This window comes from Mycteria americana, chromosome 3 (genome assembly GCF_035582795.1).
Source record: "Mycteria americana isolate JAX WOST 10 ecotype Jacksonville Zoo and Gardens chromosome 3, USCA_MyAme_1.0, whole genome shotgun sequence".
In the NCBI taxonomy this organism is placed as follows: domain Eukaryota; kingdom Metazoa; phylum Chordata; class Aves; order Ciconiiformes; family Ciconiidae; genus Mycteria; species Mycteria americana.
In genome coordinates, this window is record NC_134367.1 from 64,129,830 (window position 1) to 64,148,740 (window position 18,911).

Sequence of the window (18,911 nt, forward strand, 5' to 3'; positions counted from 1 at the left end):
GGGAGAAGGGGGAGAGAGAAAGAGGAGGGGAGACATGGTTAAAGGCAATCCTCAGCAGGACAACTTAAAAATATGACTATGATTTCTCAATAGCTGCTACTGACTTTCCGGTTTACATGAATTTGCCAAATGTATTTTCTTTGGGTCAGATCTTACTTATCTTGCTCACACAAGTGTTCTTATTGACTACCCCTGAGAATAAAGCAACCCAAATTTTGCTTACTCTTTCTGTTTTGCTGATTCCCTCAGGATCAGTTCAAATAAGCTAGGGTCCTATGTTGCTGGATAAGTTAGTGGGCTGTGAAACTATACTAATGTTCATGTTAGCTAAAATTTTTCAGGGGAAATACTTGTGTTATTTTCCTTGGTTCTCTGAGAACAAAAAGAAGAAAAGAAGAAACATTTGTCTGCATTTACAGCGGAAGCCCTGCTACCCGTGGGCCAGGCTAATCCACATGCTGTGCTTAGCCCAGCTCTAAACAGATGCTGCCTTTGCAGTTCCTGCCACTTCTGCTGCCATAATTTTGCCTGGAGTTTAATAGATTTTGTTTTCTCTTTTGTTTAGTCTTTGGCCAAATTTTTCCTTTTCAGTGCAAAAGCCAACAGTGGTCTATCTGAAGGCTAACTCTTTATGCTGACAGCCACAAAGCTGCAATGAATTGAGCGTTTGCAAATCCCAGCACTGATACAGCCTCACAGTGCACCGAATAGCTATCACTTGCATTTATACCTGAATCTGTACGTGTGTCTGCATGTCTGCCTGTACCTGTATTATCAAAGCTCTTTTTCTACCTCTGTATGCTCTACTTCGCACACAACATCAGTCTCAGATAGTTCAGGCTATACTGCTGAATCTATTTGGGGTAAAAAAAGAATTTGTAAGGACATAATGCGTAGCCTTCATTGCAAAGTAAACTAGGAGCAAGCATGATGGATGAGTTAGAGTGTAAGACTGCAGAGAGCTGTGAGTCCGGTCAGGAGGGAGCTGGGTTGAGATTCCTGGCATGTGAGTGCTACTTCTAGTGCTTCTGGCAGCCTCCTTGGGGAAGCTGGGTAAGTGGCTTCCCACATTGTTTTAAATCTTACTTTGCACGGAGCTTGGACTAGCTCTCACTCTGTAAGCCTAAAGTAGTGTCACGAACACCCAAGTTCCAGTGCATGTCTTAAGTGAAACTATGATGTAATTTTTTCCCCTCAATATCACCGTTTTCTTTCCAATGCACTGTATGGTGTTTTCAGCCCCTGCTGATTCTTTACTAAAAACTTCTGAATTTTTTCTAAAACTTGGTTGTTTTCCATGGGTTATAAAAACTCATTAGCAGGAATTTTTCCTCCTTAGGTAGATACAATGCTGAACTGGTCAAGACATCAGTTTATATTCAAGGATATTCATCGCTACCTGCAATTAGATCAGAACAAGGACTTTGACCTTTACTTGAACGTGCTGCTTTGCCCTTGCCTCCCTTGGCTAGTGAGTAGGTCTGCTGCAGACAAGTGCATGTCTGGAAGAAGGCCTCTTTTCCTTGGGTGGCAGGAAGTTTCCTCCTGACGTCACACGAGTGGCCACATGGACATTGTCAAAATCCCACAAAACTTGTCCTGCAGAAGAAATGAGTTCGCCTCCCAATCTTTCTTCTGGGGAGCTCAGGGCAAAATAGTCCTCCGTCTATAAACAGAAAGTTTGACCTGCTCATCTTAGCCGGCTTGTGTCAACAGATCAGTTCCTCACAGAAGTGATGCAGGTTTCAGTAGGAAACGGGGCACCCTCTGCACAGCTGGGAGAGATCCTGCCTTGCTGCCCTGCTCCCCACCGAGCAAGTGACAAAGTCCTTGAGATGCCTCCTCCTCGAGGTCACCCGGTGCACGGTGGGAGGGGAGAAAAGGGGACTCCCTACGGGTGTCTCTGGATCAGGAGGCACCAACTGACTAATGGCAGGGCAGGGGAATAACCTCAGGGTACTTGGCTTTCAGCACACTCAGAGGGAAATGGTCACAGAAGATGGAAGAGGAGGAGTACCTGTTGCCAAATGGCTGTGATTACAGCGGTGGCAAACTTCCAGGGAAACGGAGCCTCAGTTCTGTTTTATCAGGATCCTTTATAAATTGCTATTAAGAAGTATTTTTCAACAATCTCATTTTTATTAGCCGTTTGTGCCCATTACAGTTTTCTAGTTGCTAGTTTGTTATGGCTGTAACATAAATAAAGTTCTAAAAATGTCTCATTTGAGGAATTGCAGAGCTGGGCACGCCATTTAGACACAGATAAAAGCAGATGTAAAGGGCTTTCTTTGTAATGGGTCTATTTTATATTTAATAGAACTGTCATATAAACCTATACTAGCATTTAAAATGCAGTTTCTAGGCTATAAAATAAACACCATTTCTAATATTGCTGTTGGCTTTCACCTATGGGACACAGTTCATTAAAAGCTCTATAAGTCATTTACAGGGGGTTGCTGTATGATTTACAATCTAGGAGCCACCCCAGGCAATACATGTGTTTCTCTCCCACCTTAGGAACCAGTTCTTCAAAAATATTAATGATACCTGCAGGATCACCCAGCCAGGCGGGACTGGTGTGATCAATGGTGCAGTGCTGGGGGAGAGGGGTACACCTTCTATGGCAGGAGCTCTGCTAGGTACAAATGCCCCTTCAGGAAGAGTAAGCCTGAGAAACACTTTTGCATTTGGTTCTCTTTACTGAAGTTTCTAAGACTAAGTTTTAGAAACTTAGTCTTTAGTTTACTGAAGTTTCTGAGTGTCACCACAAAAAGAAACCTACCTGTCTCAGGTCTCTGTGGGAGGTAAGGCAGGACTGCGTGAGCTGGGCTGAGGGATTAGCTTGTTTGCTTGCCTAAGTTGGGCTGAATGACCCTCTGGAGGAGCCCACTTCTCTTCTTTGGCTATAGAAATAGGCATGCAGGTGAAATGGCTAAAATAAGGTGGAAGCACCTGAACACAAGTTCTGCATTACTGATCTAATGCAAAGTTGTGAGACAGCTTAGGGACATTGCCTCTGACATGGTTCCCAGTTTTGTTGCAGGATGAGATGCACTTTTCCTACTGGACTTGTGATTCAGAAACCCTAAAGTGGTGAGGATGCTGAGATTCTCTTGGACCCCAGTGTCCTTCTGAGCCAGACCAAGAGTGTGCAGTTCCTTCTCTTTGAACTTCTGCTGTTAATAATGTTTCCTCAAGTCTTCTGGGGAAGGAAGCCTGGAGAAGAGGAGAAGCAAGCTGCTTCCCCACTCTATGTGGAGTGCCCTGATTGATCCCCAAAGGCTGTGAGCTGGCACGCACTGACACCGTGCCTCTTGTCACTACACAGCAGCAAGGAAATACCTACACTGAGACATACCTGGAAGTTGCTGTTCCCTGTGAGGACAGCCCACCTGTTTGCTGGCCTTAAGGGGAGTGTTACTGTTATCGTCAGAGGCGAAGCTGCGCATCTCCTGTGAAAGTTCCTGGGACCTCTAACTCTGTCTCTGGCTGCTTATAGCTTTGCCAGACTTTAACTGGCTGTACTGTTATTTTCCATGCCTCAAGCTGATCTTTATTTGTTTAATGGAGCAAAATACTTCAGCTATTTCTGAGCCAGGCACTGGGGGGAAAAAGATATTGTTTCATTCTTTCTTTTTTTTAATGTTGGCAACTTCTTTCCTAAATGCCCCCATGCTTTCCAGAAGGCACTTCAGACTTGCTAGGGAAGGGGTCCTTTGTGCTGATCAGGTGCGTACCATTTTCTGTTTCAACTCAAATCTAACCAGATTTTATTGCTTTGAAAAATCAGACTAAGTGTACTGAATAGAGACTTTGACTTTAGCAGCTAAAATTTTCTCAGAAATCCATTCTCACTAAGTATTCTTGACCTCTTCACAGCAAAATGGTCACATACAGACCAGCTGACCCTTGCACCTTGCCCAGTAATACCCAGAACTTGTCCAGCAATGCTGCTCCATGCCTGGTGTGACCTGAGCTGTGCGTGGGATCCCGATCTGCTGGGTGGCACTCAGTGTCTCGGGCTCTCGCTGTTGCAGGAAGACTGGACAAGGGTCTTGGAAAGGTAGCCTGAGACTCAATGGACAGAAAATTGGTTGGGGAGGTGGGGGGAGTAGGGGGCTGACACAGTGCATGAGGTCTACTTAAGCAAAGAAACTGGGAAGAGAAAGGCAGGTCTGACAGATCTGGACCAGGCAGGTGTGCAGAATAAAACTGAGAGGAGGATGCAGGCATGTACAGGAGAAAGGAGAGTGCCTAACAGGAGGGAAGCAGCAGACAGGAGGAGAGGACTTCAGCGGCTGGGGTGGAACCCAATCGAACTGAGGTTTACTATCTTACTGCCTTAGAGAAATATTTCTGAAACCCACTGGCAAGGCACTTGTCTCACCCTCTGCTAATAGTGGTCCACAAGGAAAATAAAAAGCAACAAGTTCTGCCTGTTGCTCTGTTAACACAAATAGCTTAAGTATACACAGCGAAAGCAGTCTCCAAAAAGCAGACACACGTCAAACTATATTGGTCTCAGTGTGGTATTTCAGAAGTTTTGCAATTTGAAGTAGGAATGCCTTCCCTACTTGAACTTTATAAAAAGACTTGTAAAATTGTTACTGTATCAAGCAGTCAGAAAGTAGAAAATGCTTCAAGTAAGGTGGTCCATGGATCTTCAGCCAGGTTCCCCTGTGCTTGTACCTTGTAAATGGTGCTAAATACATGGTAGTGTTTTAGCAAGGCTTTCTGAGTAAATTAGACTGGTGGGCGAGTGCTATGTACATGTGCATATGTGTGTGCATGTGCATCTGTCTATCTTTATGCAGGTCAATTACCCCATTACCCAGTAACTTTCCAGTCCCTTGGCTTATTTGAGTGATATTTGACTGAGGGACAGTACCCCTGAGATATTAGCTTCACACACATCTTGTGGTAGCATGTGGATTCTGCCCCAGCCTCTAGCACAGAGCTGTTTGAGGAGACACTGCAGGTCTAGCTACAGGTGGGCTAAGCAATTTCAGTCAGAGGGAACTGCGCTGTGACAGCAAAAAAAAAAAAAAGTTAGAAAAATTAGGACTCAGGTATTTCACACTAGCCCCTGAAGATGAGTGGAAACTCATGACTTTCACCCCCTGGGGCCTCAGTTCCCTATCTGTCCATTAGGTCCTGTCACTGAACAGGAGTGTTGCAAGAATAATTTAATATTTGCAGGACAATAAATAATCAAGACAATAAACACATTTAAGTTAATTCACAAAGGAAGTCACAGGGTAAAATTCATCATTATCTTTCCGTAAGAGTATTCAATGTATTCAGACATGGAGATAAATAGTTAAAAAGCCCATTCACTTAACCTTAGACACTTCACAGCAACCCATATGTTAGGAACCAAGTTGTTTTCAGCTCCCTTTAAAGTAGGTGATGATCTCAAGTGGCCAGAGTTGCCCTCTGGAGATATGTTTCTCCTCCAACTACAGAAGGAGCCTGTGGTGACCAGGAACCTCTCTGGAGTGCCTGAAGTGGGTGGGATGAGCTCAGGATGCAGCGGCCGCTCTCCAGGCTCTTCTTCTAACATCCCGCAGTTGTACGGGAAAAGCCTGGGCAGTGGTCCTCACTAACAAGCGAGAGGGAGGCAAAAAGGGTTTCCAGCAGTGGCATCCATCCTGCCATAACTTTTAACCTTTTATCTTGGGAAGGATCTTCCAATGCCGTTTCTTTACAAGTGATATTTATATTACAGAAGTTCCTGAAAGCTTCCAGCTTGGTTGTGCCAAGCATTGAACAAACAGTTGCGATTTATTTTCCATCACAGACGGCTACGTATAATTCTGAATCTGTACTTGGATTAAGTATCTTCATGAAAAATGGCCTAAGTTTTACTATATCAAGCACCATGAAGGCTCAGAAAACTTAGCTGTCAGGATCTTTACAAAATCAGGCCACTTCTATTAGCAATCGTACATGCCAGGAAAAGAAGCATGTGCCACAGTTTTGGCATATCCTTAAGTCACATTGAAGTTAAGGCACCATTAGGAGCCTCACTTGAGGTCTAACGTAGGACTGCCTGGCAACCAGGAGAAATCGTGCAGAGGCCAGGAGCGCTCACGGAACTGGGGAGAGCTGTAATGACTTCCTTATGACCCATCTCCAAACTGCACTGAGTGGAGCTCTGGCACAGGAGAGAGTCTGGCCTATAGCGTGTAAATAAATAACAAATGAGCAAGTCAAAACGAAGGCAGAGATGAATGAAGTGGTTCACGCAGCACGGCTATAGTTTTATGCTGTCTCCAGGCTATGGAAGACAAGCCATCATACTTTGGTTCAGGTTCTCAAAATCGTTTTTAGTGCCATAAAGGGTGACTTTATTTTTTTTTTAATTAAAGTCCATATTCTGGAGCTGTCTTCTGGAGAGAAATAGAGCCAAGAGGGATAATACTTTTCCACAAAAGCATTAATAAGTGACCATCACTACATGCATAAATGTAGTTTTGGACTGAAAGCAAAGTGGAATTAATTTAAAATTAATAGGTTAATCTTTAAATTGATTAATAAACTGCAAAAGCAGCCGGCACATTGGATTTTTCTAAAACCTACATGAAAGTCCATTTTCTATCTAAAGAGCTCAGGAATACAATTGCCAGCAGGACTAAAGCAACATTTATAAAAGGGCATATTTTAAAGCAATTACAGAACAAAGTTGGCAATTTGTTCTCATGGATTGCATGAATTGCATGCCGTATTCAAAAATTAAGTTCTCAGACTAAGGGAATTGGGACGTTTAACTTTCGCTTGCTAGCAATGGACAAACTAGGTCCAGACACCTGCTGTAATCTCACCAGCACCTCCAGGGAGGGGTGATGATCAGGGAATAGACTTCAAAATGTTATGAGCAGGCTGAAAAAGATGGCTGAGGACAGATGGCAGACAGCTCAGCTGGCAGATGCCTGGTATCCTTCAGTGTGGAAACAGGGAATATGTGTAAGAGTCTAGGAAGGTGGTTGGTGGGTTCCTCTGCGTAAGAAAAAGGGAATTTAAGTCTGTGTTACCTCAGTAGAAAACTACTGAGAGAACATGTCATGTCATTTAGTTGTGGCTGAAAGTGCATCAGGGGATATGATGCTCCATTGAGCATCTAGACATTTCTAACAGCCTGTGAAAAAAAGAATTGGCTGAGCCTGGCTGGGAGTTTGCAAGAAAGGATCATGATAAGAAGGCAAAATGGAGGAAGTTGAGTACCTGTAGCAGAAGCTCAGCAGCAACAGCTATCTACAGCAGCAAGAAGAGCAAGCCTAGATACTTCACCTGTAACTTCTGGGCTTTGTCAAGCCCTGTGTGCTGGGACGTGCCACCGCAGGGCCAGGGATCTGGGCTCCAGCTCCTCCACTGGGGAGTTCACTTTGGTGCCCCTCTGGCTTGTCACCCCACGTCTCCTTACCGTGGCATGCAGATGGGACACTACAAGGACGGGGCTGATCCTGCCCAGGCCTTGCCATCCCAACTGGGAAACAAACTGTCAGGGCATGGACCCAGTTCTTGAACTTAGAACTGATCCAGTAACACACAAATAGCTGCACAGAACCACAGAAAGCAAAAATGTGTGTCATCCAGTAGGCAACAGACCCCAAATAACTGAGACCCCTGAAATGCCAGCAAGTTATCTGATTTTGCTGCCTGGTGGCTGGACAAGCAAATAACTCAATGAGAGAAAACTACAATGGACCAAGTAACTCTGGGGACCATGTTTACACATCTTCACCCTAGCAAGCCAAAGCTGAACAACACGTTTCCAGTCTCTATCAGTTAATGCAGTGGTGAGAACTGAAGCCTGTGTGGCAGGAATGACTGAAACATTGGGTCAGAAAGGGAATATCCCGATAGAGAGACCAGCGAGGCAGCAGGCAATCAGCAGGCAATCAGCCTGCTCAGGACACTGCCAACCAGTCTGCTGAGGAAGATGGCTAGGAGGATCCCCAGATCATGATGCCCAAAAGAGACCTCCCAGCTGTTCCCTCAGCTCCCCTAGCCTAATGGCAGCTCGGTGCAGGGCTGCCATGGGGATGCCACAGGATGACTTAGGAAGGAAGGGACCTCAGGAAGGCTCTGGTCCCACCTGCTGCTCAGAGCTGGCTCAGCCGAGATGCCGACCCGACTGCAGGGTCTGCTCAGACTACAGAAAGGATTGTCTCCTAGAGGGAGGACATGCAAACTGCTCTCACCAGGGAAGGCTGCAGATGGTCTGGACAAGAAGAGGAAAGCACAGGCACCAGCTGGCAAGGGGGTGCCGACAGCTGGACTGGTAAATTCAGGGGAAAACGGAATTGCCTCCTGGCTTAGCAGATTGACGCATTCACCAGCACATCTTTTGCGTGTTTACCAAAGTGTTACAATCTCCTTTCCCAGGCTGGGTGGAAGGTAGAGACTTTATATTTTCACCTGGGTTTTTTTTTGAGGAAGACTAAGAGAAATTAGGAATAAACCTAAAAAGACCCTCCTCTGTGAGCTGAGAAGTGAGGATGACCGAAAGGCTGGACTCGGAGACAATGTTTGCTTACCAGAAATAATGAGAATAATGAAACACTAATCTGACTTGTCCGTACAGATGGATTTCCAGCATAACGGAGCAATGAAATAGCATGTCCCCCCAAGGGGAGCTCCTGAGCAGTGAAGCATAATTCTTGCCTGAGAGTTAAATCTCAGTATGGCTCTTGGCTGTGAAATTACTGCACTGCTGAAAATACACACACAGACACACATGCATGCTGACACTGGAAGAAAAGCTGTGTTGGCATTTATAAGATTGTAAGGTCAAAGTTAATTTTGTCAGATTTACTAATTGTTTTCAAACTGTCTCTTTTGTTTAAGCTGATTTAAAAGTAAACTCTGACTTACTGTGATTTGGTTTTAAATACCTTTTGGTAACAGTCATTCTGAATTATAAATAGCTTCATCCTTCTTCCTTCTTATCAAACTTTGACATATGCAAGATAATAAGAGGGATTTTAGAAATACTGATGCAAACCAGCCACCGCTGAATCATGTTAAGTCAATAGTCCCTAACAGTTAATGTTCAGATCACCGAGGGAGTGTGCAGTAAGGGGCTAGGGAAGACACAGAGACTTCCATGGCTTTTGAGCCTGAACTGATTCATTATTCACTCCATTTAAAATTGTCAAAGACAATTTTTGTAAGCATGCGTCCATTTCCCTTCTGTTTAAAGAGGTATATGGAAGTATGACTACAAGTGAGCATGGTTAAAAGAAGATAGTCATGGCTTAGTGCATGCTGTAAGTGGATTGCTGTCATCACTAAAGCTAAACTAGGGGGACTAGGGGGAAGATGAGATTTCATACTAGCATTTGTCCACACTTGTGTTCCTGCGGGTATTTCTGTGCTCTGCTTTGTTCCTTGAGATAACAATGTTTTCATTCTCTAAATAAAGATTTGCTAGATTTGCTTTGCTGCAAGAAATCTTCCAAGGGACTGGATCAGGGCCTCCCTGTCCGCTCATGTCCTTGTCTTTAGAAATACTACACCAGATTAATAGGAAAAGGGTGGCACAAGAGGCAGGGGAATTCCAGACTCCCACTTGGGTTTTTTCATTGTGTTTTCTCTGAAATAGCTTGGCCCCAATCCTTCAATCATTAGTTATGCAACTAAATTTTGTACACGTGAGCATGATCATTGACTTCAATGGGAAGGCTTCCATTGGTAAAATAGTTCATATAACTTAGGTGTTGGAAGGACTGAATCCTGTGTAAAATGGTTGCATTTTCCACAACTTGCTCTGTCCTCTGTGTGTTTTCAAGTCATGGCCTCTCATTTATTGGCATGTCAAGCTTTTCCTTGGAGAACCAATGGAGCTAGGAGACAGCAAGTTGGTTCTTGTCTATTGCAAAAAGATGTGATGTATCTGCAGAAATGTAGTCTGCAAGACATGTAAAATAATCCTCCTATCCTACCTCAGCACTCATACAGACTCAGCTGGAGTACTGTGTCCAATTCTGGGCACCATACTTCAAGAAGGCTACAAATCAAGTAAATAGAGAGTCCAGAAGTGAGCAAGTAGAATAATCAGAAATCTAGAAGACATCACTATGGATGCAGAGGATGTGGAGATAGCACGAAAGGAATTTTTTTCTAATCTAGAGAAGGCAGAGGGAGATATAACAACAGTCTGCAAGTATGCAAGGGGCTATCACAAAGAGGAAAGGCTTAATCTGTTCTCCATGCGCATATGACAAAAAGAGATGAGCCTCACTTGCAAAATGGGAGACTGATATCCCTTAATATTTTAATAACTTTCTAGTTTTAGAAATAGGACAGCAGTCAGCTTTTTTGCCTGGGGAAGAAGGATGGAGATGATGGAATCTTCTTCACTGAAGGCCTTCAAACATCTCCAGCTATGAATAGCCAATCCTGTGTACTGGGAAGGGGGTGGTTAGAAGACCTCATGAGGTCCTCTCCAGCCCTATCTTCTGTTAATGTGATCAACAAAATTCTACATTCTAAAGATAGGAGTCTTATTACTGGGAGTAGAGAAAAGGCAGAAAGGGCCAAAACATTGTTTTCAGACCTCAAACAGAGCTTGTAAAGCACTGATAATGTTCTCTTTTGATTAGTGAAAGATGAAGAAACAACTTGAAAAGAATAAGCTCAAAACTGTAATACGACCCTTTTGGGGAAAGCTTTTCTTCCTGCTCCAGCATCCCTTTATCATTTTTCCTCCTGATCTTTGGATTTTATCTCAAGGTGGAAAAATGGAAATTACACCAGAAGATGACATTAAAGCAGCTTCTTACTTCAAACCTTTTTTGCCAAAACCATTTAAAAACTATTATTTGTTACAATGGTATTTATAATGATGAAATGTATATTCTTTGCCATGTCCGAAGCACAAGTAGCAGATCTGAGAACAAGCAATACCCACTTTCATGCTGCACTAATTTGGCAGGAATAAAATCTTGCAAATTCTGGTGGAGCTCTTTTCAAAAGTGAATGGAAATGGGATCTAACGACATTCAAGTAACCTACTCAGGTTGCTGAGGCTGAGTGGAAGATACTTTTGATGGAAATCTGAGACTGAGTGGGTATATAAAAATACAGAAATGAATATGTAATTTTCCTTTGTTATCACATGAAACAGCAGCCCCATATTGCTTATGGAGGAAGAAAGCTGCAAAAAACTAGGGAGAGAAATTAATGCAAAAAACTATAAAGAAATGGAGCTGTCTTGCTCCTTAAAAAAAAAAAAAAGGAAAAAAAAAGTTCAGCATGGATCCATATGGTGTGAGATTTCTCTTCTGTGACATTTTTATTAAGGTTATGTATATGACCGTTCATCTTCATTCTGCTGGTGCTAATTGCTGTCTATTGGACCCTTCGCTACTGTGTACAGAGAACACATGCTTCCCCTCGACACTGCCATCGCGGCGAGTGCACTGGATTGTTCTGCTGTCCTCAGATAGGAACCTGCTGCTGCTGCCTGACCGCAACAGCTGGGAATATTCTGCTTTTAAAAGCTTATCTTGTTGATACTTGAGTTGAGCTATTACACAGTGGAACAAGCAAACAGAATGAATGGACCCTCTGCGGGCAACTTATGGTAACAAAAAAAGCTTCCATGTGCTTTTGAATGTGTCTCTTGTCTTGGAATTGACAGTGATGTTTAGCATAGATGTTTCCTGCAAAGAAAACGTGATGGTATAGAGCCAGGAACAGGCTAAAAAGAAACATGCACAGAAGACATGTTCAGCACTTAAGCTTCTTTGCAACTCTAAGCAACATTTAAAGACCAATTTTGCAAAGGTTTACTCATACGAACGGCCCCACTGAAATGCAAGGGGCTGCTTTTTTCTCTAGAATGGCTAATTTGATCAAGAATTACTTTTTTGCACAAAAAGAGTACGTAAAGCATATCCCCTCAATCTTCTATGGAGCTTTTAAGCGATCAGCCTGAGAATAAGGTTATTTATTTATCAGCATTAGGTCCATGCACATACATATATATTGCATGTACAAGCAGATCAGAGCAGAGAAACACAAATATTCCCATGTTACGGATGGACCACCCAGAGAAATACAAAAATCTATTAATTTTGCTTATCACTTAGACTCCGATTTAACAAAACATCTAATAGTGTCATGAATTTTTCTGTCATGAAGGAAGTGTTACAATCATCTAATCTGACTTCCTACATAATGCAGACTGTAGGATTTCCCCGAACAATGCCGACTTGTACGTCCATTCATTTTAGTTCAAACTCTAAAAGTTAGTAGCAGCAATAAGAGTAATTATCAGACTTAGGTTCATGCAATTAGCGAATCTTAAACTGTTACCTTCTTAACACATTGCCTTTTGTGAATGGTGCTGTGCTTAGCCATGCCCCGAACTACACACCAGTCTGACTATAGACTCCACATGACCTCTAGGCAGGAAAATCTCTCTTCTGAAGCCTTAATGGAAGTGTTGTCTGAGCAAGCACAGACCCTGAGTGACACGTGCATTATTCTGTGCGTAGACGAACATCTGAAAATTCGGCTCTCAGACCACACTGGGCAATCTGTGAGAGCTGAACTTGACACCTAACAGCCAGACTTACTTGTAACTTTGGTCTTACAGCGATGGTGATTCTTGCTATACGGCTGCTGTTTTAACCCATTAACCTTAGTTAAGTGGCCAGTTCTAGTTGGCATAGGTGACCCGTGGATACTCGGTTCCTTTTCCCGCATTCTTTGTGGCAATTCTGGCTTAAGGGAAAGCTGTTCTCTTCCCCTTTCCCACCACTTCTGCCTTGTACCACTTTCTCATTTGTGCTTATGCAACTGTTTATAGGGTTATGAAATAAACTGGATTAAGCTTAGAAGTAAATCCATCTATTTTCCTGCTCTATTAAAAAAGTGAGCCACCTTCTTCAAGAGGCATTGATACATTCAGGAAAAGAATGATAATTTGGAGTCAATATGAAAGGAATTCCTATTTTCTGCTTTTATCACTGTAATGAAAAATTGAAAATTATTTGCATTTGAAAAAAATAATTTCAATAGGTGTACAGGCTACTTTCACTCCCTGGCACTATGTAATCACTTTCTAATTATTATATTTAGGTAGTGTTTTAAATGAAACTGTTTCCAAAGAAAGAGCTGAGAACACAGAATTTTGAAAATGGAACATCGCAATTATCCTGCAATTTCTTTTCTTAGCTAAACAATTACTTTAATTTAATGAAAAAATATTAATTTTTTTGACACCTTTTCTGAAAATAACCCATTTGCATCATTTATATTATTATTGTTGTTGTTGTTATTATTATTATTATTATTATTACTATTATTTGCCTAGACCTCATTAAGGGTAAGTAGCACCTCAAGAGGCTAGCCAGCAGTAACAAACACGTATATTTGTGCACATGTGTATACATAGTTAGGCTGGAGATGGCTTAACAGGTTACTCTGAGGAGGAGCTCTCACTTACCAGTCAGAGAGATAAATTTCCAAACGATGCCAAGGTTATTAACAACTCCAGAAATCATTACCAAAACAAAACAAAACAAAACCAGCAAAAAACCCCAACAACAAAAAATAACATACTATATATTTTAACTGAGATATAAACCTGCCTCTACTCAAAAAACTTCCTTGTCACTTTCTGAGCACTGGTCTAGGGTCCTGGCCACATTCCTTGTGGCATGTTTTGATTTTGGGGCTGTGATGCTGCCCAAATGGGGCTAGATGCAGCATCCCACACTTTTTTGCCCAAACCAGTTGTTTTGTGTGCTGTCCATCTTCAGGTTTGCCCCAGAGCTGGCTGCATTTTAGAAGACCAGGGAAAGTGGTTCTTGTGTTCACATTTTTATTTAACTGGACAAAATTGTTTGCTGTTTCTCTAGGACAATGCTATGTAATCTTTACATTTTTGTGGCTACAAATGCACCTAAAAGTTAATCTTGAGTAATATTTTGCTGTCCTTTTCTTCATCTTCTCCTTTTGTTTCTTGTCCCCACCATAATTCTGTCTTTTGTTCTTATTTGAACACTGCTTGCCCCACAGGCTTCTGGCATGGCAAGTCAAATTATTACCTCTCTTTGTTCCCCCATACAAGAAAACAAGGATGCTGTCCTTACGTGGGGAAGGGAGGACCAGACAACACATTTGGATAAATGCCTTGCCAGCTTTGAAATGTCTTGTAAAATTCTGTTAATGTTTCTCTGCCATGCATGAGGCTTGCATCAAGTGCCTTTTTCAACAGCATCACTGTAGACAACCATTTATCAGGTGTATATTGTATGGCAGCGCAGTGTTTGGAAATTCCATTTGCCATATGTTATTCATGATCCTTGCTCACAGCCTTCATTTGTCAGGGGATTTAGATCTCAGCTGTGTTTAGTTTTTGGGGCTTGAGAACAAGTTGACCCACAGGCAGACACCTAATGATATAATTTGTTCAGTGCAAAAGGTTTGACTGCCCTCTATCAACCTTTATGCAGACAACTCCTTTGAATACAGTAATGGATGACAATATCAAAAGCATAAATCTCGGCGAACTTCAAGGTTTCCTGGAAAACATGACTCTTAAACTTTAGGCACATAGACATTTGGCACAATGTCAGAAAATTTCTGGACTATTCATTTATCCAACTCTGGCCAAAAATAACCAAAGACTCTATGTGTCTGTTGATTTGTTTTGAAATCCATTCAAAACGGCAAAGAAGTTAAAAAGTAAGAGACCGGCAATTGAGAAACAAGACTTCTGAAGTATGAAAGATCCTTTTCTGTATCTTACAACATGTGGTGCTAACAAGCCAGGTCATGTCCCTCGTACAAAATGCTTTCTGTGAATTTTATGTGGTTAAATTAGCAAGCAGAAATGACATAGTTCAGGTTCCTTATGGTTCTAGAGAGTAGTAAATAAAGGTCTTGCTGGAGGAGCTGCTTCAGAGGAGAAGAACACGCTGACGACTGTGGGCTCACCCCCATGGGCAGGACAGCACAGCCAGGGTAATGGTCTTTTTCTTAAGCTCTGTTGACTTCAAGGGTTCCAGTTTCCCTTTTTTTAAATCTGTCCCATTCTTAACTTTATGCCTCCTGTGTGACATTGACATCCCCTGGCTTTTTATTCTTCCTCTTCTACGTATGCTGCTTCTGCTTTCCCCTGCACTACTCCTACTAGTGGGAGGAGGAGGAGAAACCCATCCTCCTGTTCTCTACTCAGCCTCCCCTTGTCTTTCCCCCTGGCATGCATTCTCCTCTCCTAAGCAGAGGGGGTGGTCAGGAGACACTGCAATGCTGCACTTTCTCCTCCCGTTTTGTCTTGTTGTTCGGGCCTTTTGTTGCCCTGCCTGGGAGGACCTGTTGCTGTGCCAATGGACATCCTCAACTCCAGACTGGAGATGTGCCCTTGATAGCACAAGACGTGTTGTCACTCTTTGGTTGGACCTCAACCCTTCTGTCACTATTAGGTTTCATTTTAAATCATAAGGAAATGGGAGAGAATTAAGCTTTTTTTCCTTTTTTTTTCATTTATTTTTGTCAACACAGTCTCTTAGGTAACTTTAGTAGCACCATAGACGCACGAAGCTGGCCGCACTGTACCTCATCTTTCCTGCTACATACCCAGCATCTCTTTTAACAGCTTGAGGTTTTCTTCATTAAATCCTTCTTCACTCTCATTCATTCCAGAATGCTTACATATCCCAGCAGGAGTAATCAGAAAAGAAAGGTAATTATTATAGTTTATGAAAAAGTCATTTGCTTTGTTACTGCTTCATGCTATTCCTCTTGTTATTGAGTAGATGAAGGAGTTACAGTATTTTGAATCTGCGACAGCCTTTTTCATTTTTATCTACGTAATATCTACCCAAAAAAAAAAGCCCTTATTTCTGTTTGGAGCTCTTAGATGCACTGTATAATCCCTGTAATAGTGCCAATAGCAGTAATAATATAACAAAACATAGAGCAGTTTTCCAAAAAACACAGCGCACAGACTGCACAAGCCCTTGCAAGGGATTTGTGACAAACTGGCTGGCAAAAGGAATGGTATCTTCTGAGTTTCAGCTGCTTCTACAGATGCAGATCTGACGATGCAACAAGGTCCCTCTCTGAAAGCCAAGCTGCCTATGAAAGAGGCAGGAAGAGAAACTATGCACTACTCTTGGACAGAAAAGATTCCGTAAACTGCAAATGTTGGAGTATGGCTTTTAGGTACCTTAAGGGAAATCACGCTTTTTTCAGTGCGACTGTTCTACGTACATGAAACAAAGGCAGACAAGGAAGGCCAGCTGGCTGTGAAGAATAGGTAGTGGAGAAGAAGTAAAGACAGGAGCAGAACAGATTGGAAGGGAGATACGGAGTGAAGAGGGAAAGCAGGCAGCAGGTTTTAACTTTCAGAAGACAGGGCAGTAACTCCCAGCCTGTACGTAGCTTGGAGACTGCTGTGTCTGTCTCAGAAATACATCTTCAGGACTGCTGAAGAAGAGCTTCTGTGTTCGAGAGCTTTTCTGTTTTCCCCAGCTATAGGAGCTCCTTTTCTAACAATCTAATGAAAAACACTTATTACTTCTCCCAATAAAAGGTGCTTAATTTTTTAAATGAGCAACAAAGATTATTTCAATAAACATACAATGGCAATACACATACATGAGAGATGGCTACTCTTACTTTTCCACATCAGGTGCTTACTGCAGCTGCTACAGCCGTGTTAACAATTCACGAACATAGCTTGTGCATGAGTGTGACATCTTCACTAAAGAAATGGTCTGGTACATTGGGCCCAGAAGAAGCAGCATCCTATTGCCAAACAAGAATATCCATCTTGCTGTGTGGTCCTATCAGGTAATTCACGCTTCTACCAAAACGTCAGGTTTTGAGGTGGGAAGAGAATGAACCCATCAGCCATTGTGAGGATAAATCAGTTGTCAAATGCTTTCAACATTTAAGTAGCTAATTAAGAAAAAGCATCATTGCTGCGTTTTGACATTTGCAAGTGGGAGATGTAGAATTCCAGAATTTGGCACATCTGAAACTGCAGAACATGTGTGTAGTTTGGCTCTGCTCAGAGCACAAGTTATCCCAATCTTCTTCTGTGAATTATTTGGCAGGCCTTCTTCCCCTGCCCCCACAAAACTGTCGATTTTCAATAGTAAATCTCAGCTCTGAATACTACATCCTAATTCTACATCTAGGCCTGATGTAAATCAACTAGTTTCCTCCAGTGGACCTATGCTAGTTTCTGCCAGCTCAGCATCCGGCTGCGAGTATTTCCTCATATGCATTGTTCCTTCTGGTTTGACCAGCCCTTGCTCCCCTCTCTAACTAGGCAGAGTGATAAGTTGTAGTAGGCATGCCCTGATTTCCTTATCGCAAAGGAAACTCCTTCTTTTCCTTTCAGATTCCCCGTACAGTCTGGCATCCTGCCCTCATTCATCTCTGTCTCATCTCGAAACCCCCACTAAGGCACAGTATTGCCAGGCAGTTTCATATGTTATGGGGAAACCTTATCCCAGAAAACAGACGACTCCGTGGTAATTGATTTTGGGTAAAACATTTCTCCCCCTGGCTAATCTGTGTCAGGGCAAAACCAAGGAACACTGAGGGGGTCCATTGCAGAGCAGTGGCTGCTAGCCCATTCTCCTACAGAAGGCTCTGGTCCCTTCCAGAAAAAAGCAGAAAACTCACTGAGAAAAAAAACTATTTATTCTTGTAAATGTGAATGGGAAAGCTTTAAAGTGAATCAAGACGAGGGCGGAAAGGCTCTTGCAGTGTCTGGTTCATGAAAGGTATTGGAAGGTCATATTCATTCAAGATATCAAATACTGAAAGTTGGTGGAGTGACAGCTGGCAGCAGAAGGGATTGTGTCTGCTGCTGCTTATGGAGGTCAGACCAGATCCTAGCCCCAGCAGCACTTTCTTTGAGGGTTGACTACCTCTGCCTTCAAAGGGAAATGATGGAAGTTGCCACCTGCAACCTATAACAAGTCAAAAGGAAAGAGAATCTTTTTCTGAAACAACCTTTGGGATCCCAAAGTGAGGGGAGTGAGCACAGTGGAACTGGAGGGATGAGAGTAAGAAGTACAGTCCTACTCAACATTTCTGCCCTGGACTTAGTCTGGCTAATAGGCCTAAAAATCTTGGGTTGGGGCCTATTTGCAATGCTAAACAAATATTTACTCAGTCTTGTCAAGTTCATTAACTCTTCATATGTATTCTTACGCAGCGTACAGCCAAATAATCAGAAGCTGTTGGCTGAAGACTGATAAAATGAAGAGCTCATTTTTAACATATATTTATATATGTCAGGAAAGTGTAAACTTTTAATTTCATCCAGCTTTTATTTAACAGATTTGGCATCTTTGGACTACGGTCTGTAAGTTGGCACACCAGCACTGCAATCAGTGGCCCTAAGCCAAGAAGTTCTTCTCAGTAATGCAGGCTTTGGTTGTTCACCTTTCAATGCGTAGTTACCATTTTAAACTCGTGATGCCTACTGCACAATAAAATCCACCAAACTTTCCTTTATTCCTCAAATCGCTAAGATTGTTACTTTAGCTAAGAATCATAAATCATGACAAACAGAAATACAGTAAATGTGCCATTATAAAGTAATTACAGAAAATCACAAGGAAAGATTTCATAAATTGTGCCCTACCGTAATGACCTGAATCTGGGAAGAAGTGAGCTTCGGGAAGCCTTGGTCCAGTTGCTAGCCATGAAAGGAACTCAGCGCCTCACCCTGTGGAAGGATTCTGTAACAGAAGAATATTTATTTTTATGTGTACTTATCTACATATGAATTCAGTTGGATGCTACTTGCGTGTGCTGTGGAAGGATGAACATATTATGCAGTTAGTATCTATTGACCACTAGTATCTTCTGCCTTTACAAGAATCCTCAACTTCAAGTCTTCTTCTGATTCATACAAAGCCACATAA

At 42.4% G+C, this 18,911-nt stretch overlaps 1 long non-coding RNA gene across 1 annotated transcript in view; it reads right to left on the minus strand.

The window, feature by feature from the left end:
• The window catches only part of LOC142407719 (uncharacterized), a 46,226-nt gene extending 33,812 nt beyond the window's left edge, over window positions 1–12,414 (minus strand). Inside the window, exon 1 of the long non-coding RNA XR_012775022.1 lies at window positions 12,325–12,414. This is a non-coding gene — a long non-coding RNA (uncharacterized LOC142407719). The remainder of the gene's footprint in view (window positions 1–12,324) is intronic.
• Between the last annotated feature and the right edge of the window lie 6,497 nt (window positions 12,415–18,911).